Genomic DNA, 7,641 nt, shown 5'->3' with positions numbered 1-7,641 from the left:
GGGATGGGGCTCAGTGGTTAAGCTCCCCCAGGTTCAATCCCCAGTAAAATAAAAATAAATACTGGGGTTGAAACCAGAGAGGAAGATCCCACTGAAATCCATTGAAATAGCTATATGGAGCACTCAGATGTTGTTCTCCTAAGTCTTTAGGGTCCACATAAACAAAACTATGAAAACAGAGAACCACGTCATAATAGGTAAAGTCTATTCCTTCAGAGAGAGGCCAGTGTTGACCAGCTATCTATTTTCCTCATGTCAGTCTGTATAAAATCTTAATTCCAGAAGGTATCATGAAAGAAAAAAAAAAGGTCTAAAGTCATTTTGAAAAATTAAGTCACAAAAGTATACATGTGTGAGATTGTGTGTGCGTGTGTGTGTGTGTGTGTTTAAATTTTTTATTTGGTACCAGGGATTGAAACTCAGAAGCACTCAACCAGTGAGCCATATCCCCAGCCCTATTTTGTATTTTATTGGGAGACAGGGTCTCACTGAATGGCTTAGTGCCTCCCAGTTCCTGAGGCTAGCTTTGAACTTGCAATCCTCCTGCCTCAGTACCCTAAGCCACTGGGATGACAGGTATAGGCCGTCATGCCCAACACAAAAGGATCATTTTGGAAAAATAAAATAAGTCATGGATTTAGCACCCAGTGGTATCTTCACCTAGAGAATTACAATTTATCTGAAGTGTGGGAACTGGGAACAGAGTGACAGAACTTAAAAGAGAGATCAGGAAAGACTTGCATAGATAAAGCACTTTATAATGCCACAAAGGACACATTTCCATTATTGGGAGAAAGACAAATTATTCTGCAAAAGGTATTGGGACCATTTTGAAGATGCCTAATGGTGTAGGTAACAACATGAAATCCAATCCCTGTCTCACTATGTACATCAAAATAAACTCATGATGCTCTGATAGATCAAACGTATCAATCATCAAAGTCCAGGAACAAAACAAATGAATGTGTACAAAGTATAGGAGGATTTCTAAACATCAATGTGGAAAGCAAGAAGGCAAAGTTGGTTACTCATGCACGTTTTGTATGTATATGGAGGTGTGTGTGTGTGTGTGTGTACATGTACACACATACACCAGCACATATTGCTCTTGGACTTTGGTGGTGTTCAAGTAAATCTTTGAAATAATCAAATTCATACAGACAGGAAGTAGAATGGTTGGTACTGGGATGAGGAAGACGGAAAAGTGGCAAGTAGTATTGAATGAGGACAGGTTGAATTCATGAGTAGAAAATCCTGGGGATGGACAAACAATGGTGATGGCTGTATAATAATGTGATCCTCTTTGGTGCCATAGAACCATACTCCTTTTTAAAAAGTTAACATGTTAATTGTCTCATATCATGAACATGGACAACTGCACCTGGGTTAACTTTTTTTTTTTTAAGCACCATCTATATTCTTTTTTTAATGTTTGTTTTTCTTATTTGTTGATTGATCTTTATTTTATTTATTTATAAATGGTGTTGAGAATGAAACACAATGCCTCGGACATGCCAGGCAAGTGTGCTTTGACTGTGCAACAGTCCCAGCCCATATGGTAACTTTAAAAAAAAATGTGTCTGAGATACAATTATGTAGGAATATGTATACAGATATGCCAAAATATTTTTTAAAAAATAAAACACCAGCGGGGCTGGGGATGTAGCTCAGCAGTAGATTGCTCAGCTAGCATGGGTTTGATCCTCAGCACCACATAAAAATAAGTAAATAAAACAAAGGCATGTGTTCAACTACACCCTCCCCCCCCAAAAAAAAACCCTAGTAAAAATATATTTTATATATGCATGTAAAATGATTACAATGGACAACTTCAGGTTAAAATTAAAAAAAAATGCCACAGCAACAATGAATATCTTATTTAAATTGAAATTCTTGGGCTAAAGGTAGGCATGCAATTTAAATTTGGGCATATTTCTTGAAAAATTCTCTGCAGGAGAGTTATGACAATTTTGTATTGCAGTGATCAGAGCATGATAATTCCACTTTCCAACACTGTTGACATTAGATTTTCTCACTCTTTTTATTCTTTGTATTTGATAGGCAAAACCACACATGTACTTTAGGTTTCCTTTGTATTACCATATTGTGAGGTGGAAAGTCATCTCAATTTTTGGTATGTCATCTTTTATAAAGAGCTGCTATTGGGTTTTGCCATTCTTATCGGCTGTTTGTTTCTGCCTGTTAAGTTGTAGGAGCTCCGTATGTGATTAAGCTCTGGTGAGCTGTGCAGACACCCCCAGGAGCATCACCAAATTCTATTTTCTAGCAACTGGCAACAGTTTTCCCTCTTGCAGAGAGCCCTTTGCCAGCTGGAGAATTCTGGTTCATCTTCTCAATTTGCAATGGAAGTCAAACTTTTTCCATGGATCCAGCGGGTGTCTGCCCTTAGAGGGAAGGGTTCATGGGCGGAGCCTGGACTCAAGCTGGGTTTTTTTCAGTGGCTGGAGGAACCCAGGCCTCTACTGGGCCCCGGCTCCATTGCAGGTTGGCAAGGTGGATCTGGGCCAAGCCTGAACTCCGGCAGCGGTGGGCTGGTGTCAGGTCAGACCTGTGGCCATCCTGTGCCTGGGCTTCCGCCACAGGTGGTCATGGCACATCTGGATGGATCCTGAGCTCTCAAGCTTGTCTGCTGGTGAGTGGAGGCAGTCCTGGGCTGAGCCTGAGGACCTACAGACTTAAGCAGGTGGCGGGTAGAACCTGGGCCTTCCTTGGGGCCTGGCTCCTGGGCAGAGCTTCAGTGGCAGCAGGGGTCCGCCAGTGGCTGGATGGAACCAGGTGTACCCTGGCCACAGTCGCCAGGCAGGTGTGCAAGGTGGTCCTAAGCTGAGCCTAAGCTACAGTGGCAATCTGGTGGGGTCAGGATGAACTCTGACCTACCCTGTGACTGGGCTGGGCTCCTGGAGCCTCAGGCAAAGTGAATCTGGTTGGAGTATCAGCTTAGGCGGGGGTCAGCTGGTGGCAGGATTGACCAAGGCCTACCCCAGGTAAAGACTCCCATGCAGGGGGAAGAGGCTGGTCAGGGCAGAGCCCGAGCTCCAGTGGATGTCAACCAGTGGTGGGATGGACCTTGGCTTACCCTGAGAATGGGCTTGCATGCAGTTCAGCAGGGCAGATCACCCTGGGCCTGACCTCCACAAGGGTCTGCTTGTGGCTGGATGGAACTGTGCTGACCCTTGCCCAGGCTCCTGTCCAGCTGGCCTCAACTGATCATGCAGGAGCCTGAGCTCTGCAAGGTGTTCACCTGTGGGCAGAAGTGGTCCAGGATCTGGCCTGAGCTCTGGTAGGGGTGGGCTGGTGGCAGGAAGGAGCCAGGCCTACCTTGGCCTACCTTGGGCCAGGCTCCCAGGCCTGTCAGCCAAGCTGAAGTGGGCTGGGGCCGAACTCAGGCAGGTGTCTTCCAGTAGGTGGAGTCAGTGCTGGGTGGAGCCTGAGCTCTACAGGACATCTAAAGGTGGGCGGAGTCATTCCTGGGCTGAGTCTGAGCTCCAGGAAGGGTCAGCCCAAGGCTGGATGGACCTGTGACTACCCTATGCCCTGTCTCATGTGCAGTAAAGCTGTGGCGGATCAGGCCTGTGCCTGACCTCCTCAGGGGTCCGCAGGTGGTGGGATGGAATTGTGCATACCCTTGCCCAGGCTCCTGCGCAGCTGGACTTGGCTGATCAGGCAGAGCCTGAGCTCTGGTCTCCAGCATGGTGTGGGAACCTCCTCCTGGCACTCCCCAGGCTTCCCTAGACCTCCTCATTCTGCTACTTAACCAGCAGCCCAAGGATCCTCTTTAGCATTAAGCCTCTATAGGAAGCAAAGCCAGTGGTTGTTAATACAACCCCTGTGCAGATGTCAGTTTCATTTGTTCAAGCTCAGGCTATCCAACAAATTGTCCCAAAATCCATCAATCCAGCTTCATAAATAGTAACTAACAGCTAACCACAGCAATGGCTTATTATGCCTTCCACCCCTCTGTCGCAGATCCAGCCCAACCTCACTAACCTCCCACCATGTACTGTTCTGGCACCAGCTCCAGGAACAGGCATTGTGTGCTACAGTGCTTCCAGATCAGTACATTACTCAGCTATAACAGTCTTCATATGTGTGTATAGCAGTCAGCTCTAATTTTACTGAAACATTTGGTATCCAGACCCAGGCAAGTCTTCCATTCCATGGCATAATCCCATCAGTATCTGCCGGACAGCCCTGTAATTGCACAATATCACTGTTTGAAATTATACTGTGATTGCTTTGTAAATGGCAAATTTTATATCAATTGCAGTTATACTAATTGTTATAACAACTGGAACATGAAAATGAAAGGCAAAAAGCAATAAAGGCATGCACTGACAGAAATACAGAAGATTTTATGCCTAAATTAGAGAAAGGAAAGGGGGAGAAGTATATCAATGGCATAGCAAGGGATGTAATTGCCAATGTCAGGATGTCTTAAAAACTACTGAGTGTTATGAGGAAGAAATAATGTGTTCCTCAATATGTAAATGTGTTAGCTCTAAGAATTTTGAAGAAAGCTCAGAAAGATAGACATGGATGCATTTGGCAGATAAAGCTGAAGTAAGAGTGCAGCAACAAACAGCAGGAAGACTAATTTATCTTCTCAGATTATTTCAGACTTGCTTACTAGGCCAACACTGGCTTTGAATAGTGGAGGAGGAAACTTGCCATTTACATTTATAACTAAGGAAGTAGTAATTGGCTTCACACACAGGCAGAGCAGACAGACAAGAAGAGAGAATCAAAGGCAGCAGCAGAATGGATGATTCTTGAGGAATTGGGATGATGTTTGATGTGCATCATCAACTCTGCAGGAAAAGCAAAATGAGACCTCCGTACCATGAATTGCTAACTCTTGCACAAGACTGATAAATGGACCTGTACAGAAATGTTAAGGATGCTTGACTTTCTGGAAGATAGTTTAACAATTCCTGTATTTAAATTCAGTTCTTTTTAAAAAAGAAATATGAAATTATAATATTGAAAGAGAAGAAATGAGAACATTTTAAATATTAGTTGATTCTATGCCCATTCTAAATTAGATTTTTCTTTTTAAAAAAAATTCTTTCCTGTGTAATATAGATTCTTAATTTCCTTAAGTGTCTTAAGAATTAGATGTCCTATTCTTCTGATTCTATTGGCAAAGAACATTTATAAATCACTATAATATAATTTATATTTATAAAGTATTGTGTTTTATGACTTTGTTCAGTAGAAACAGCCAAAGCAGCATTGGTATTGCCTAGTCATTCTTTGGTTCTAGATTTAGAATAAACACAGAGAGAATGTCTACATAAACAAATTATGGAACATATTTGAATGACATATTGTTTTTAGAAAAGCAATATCTTTTTGAGAAAAATTAACTTTCTTAGGGTGAATTCTGGAATATGCTATTTTTACTTTGGAAAATCAGAAGGGGAAGAAATCCCCAGGTACATTTTTAAAATTAAGAAGTTATATTTTCAAAAGCACACAAAATGTTAGGGTACAGTAAATGATTTTCAGAGGAGGGGATGTTTTTCTCTAATGAGGAATGGCTAACATGCTTAAGGATCTCTCCATTGTCTTTCAGAGGCACTATATGTTTGAAAAAATAAATTGTTGAAGTGATTACTGGGTATTGTTAAAAAGAGGTATGTGTGGATAGAATTAAACATTATGTAGTGGTAACATAGATCTTCACATAACTATCAACTATAAAATTTGGCTTGGATGGAGAAATAAGGAATATAGGGGCTGTAACAGATGAGTTTTGGGAAAGATTTTTCATCAACACAGTTCTCTTTGTAGACTTTTGGACTAAAAAGTTTCAAACCAATACATGATTCTTACTTTTTCACTCTAATGGACTATTGTAATAGGGTTTGTTTTTATAAGGTATGTTTGATATGTCATTATTTTAGTCAGTGATTTGGTAAGCTGAGGTATGTGTGTTTTTATAGGGGTTAGAGGTACTCAATTGCAGAATGAGAATGACAATAACAGTTACCATATAGGGTTGTGATAAGGAGAAAATTCAACAACCCAATGTGTGATTTAGCAAAGTATCTGCCTGGATTTTAGGACATGCATTGTCACTACTAGCTGTTGCTCTTAGAGAAAACAGAAAAAGAAAAGGCAAGAAATATGAATGAGATCAGTACCTTTTACGGAAAGATAAAGAAATCCAACATGACTGAAACATAAAGACAGTTTGGAGGTGGGAAAAGTAAAGAAGATGATGCAAGAGACACAGACACAGGTTGTGGTCCATGTTGCCTTGTTATAAGTCTGTAGTGGGTTATGGGGTTTGGCTTTTCATTAGACCACTTGAAACATTTAAAAAGGAATAACACTGGGAACAAGGGTGCAATGATAAAGCTATGTACAGATAGCAAGAGAGATGAGAACCTTAACTGGCTATGGCAGTGGGCACAAGAGAAAATGCACCAATTTCAGTAAGTTCTTTCTTCTATTTAAAAAAGTTTCTTTTGTTTTTGTTAATTGAGCTTGTGAGAACCAGCCTGCAAAATGGCCTGGTTATGCTTCCTCCTGCTCTTCATAGCCCCTTCCACACTTTATCAGGATTCACCTGTGTGACCAATATAATATGGCAGAAATACTGTTGTGTAAGTTTTGAAGCTAAATGCTGCAAAATACTGCTTCTCTCTCTTTGCTCCCTTGTGACTCAGTTGAGGCAATCGATGTCAGTCACCATGACATAAATACCTCTCACAGCCTGGGGGCCAGCACATTTGCAGAGGAAATGAGACCTACTTCCTGTAAGCAGCCAACATCAAGAAGACCCCCAGGTGAATAAATCACCTTAATAGCCCATTTTCTGGGCTGGGGATATAGCTCAGTTAGAGTGATTGCCTTGAATTAACAAGGCCCTGGCTTCAATTCCCAGCAAAACACACACACACACACACACACACACACACACGAAATAAAACAACAACAACAACAACAACAACAACAACAACAAAAACACATCTTTCAGCCCCAGTGGACTGGTAACCCTGGCTGAACTTTTTATTTCTTTAAGTATGCAGGGTCAAACTCTAGGACTCACACATGCTAGGCAAGAAATCTACCACTGAGCTATATACACAGCTCTTTGTTTACTTTTATTTTGAGACAAGGTTGTGCTAATTTGCCCAGACTGGTATTGAACTTGTAATCTTCCTATATAACTGTGATTACAGGTTACACTACCACACCTAGCCACCCTGTTTTTTGTTTTTGTTGTTGTTGTTGTTGTTGTTGTTTGTTTGTTTGTTTGTTTTTCCCTGCTTTTGTCTTTGTGGTACCAGGGAGTGAATTCACAGTTGTTTTAACATGGAGCTACATCACTGGTTCATTTTATTTTTTATTTTGAGATAGAGTCTTCCTAAATTGTGCAACTGGCCTTGAACTTGTGATCCTCCTGCCTCAGCCTCAACAGTAGTTGGGATTACAAGTGTGTACTACCACAGCTGTCTCTGGCTAATTTCTTAACTGCAACTTCACCACAAATTTCATGTAGGAATCTTCAATCAAACCCTTCTGAATTCCTGACCCACAGAAATTGGGTGAAGGAAGTCATACTTATCCTTATGTTATGCAGATAATTAAGGGGGCAAGTTATTACATAGT

The 7,641-nt window shown here is 41.5% G+C and overlaps 1 pseudogene; it reads left to right on the top strand.

Moving 5' to 3' along the window:
• Positions 1 to 4,849, top strand: part of LOC107161140 — a 25,527-nt pseudogene extending 20,678 nt beyond the window's left edge.
• Positions 4,850 to 7,641: the final 2,792 nt, after the last annotated feature.

Source organism: Marmota marmota, unplaced genomic scaffold, assembly GCF_001458135.2.
Source record: "Marmota marmota marmota unplaced genomic scaffold, marMar, whole genome shotgun sequence".
Taxonomy (NCBI): domain Eukaryota; kingdom Metazoa; phylum Chordata; class Mammalia; order Rodentia; family Sciuridae; genus Marmota; species Marmota marmota.
Note: the sequence above shows the minus strand (reverse complement) of the source record. Positions and strands in the feature narration are given on the sequence as shown.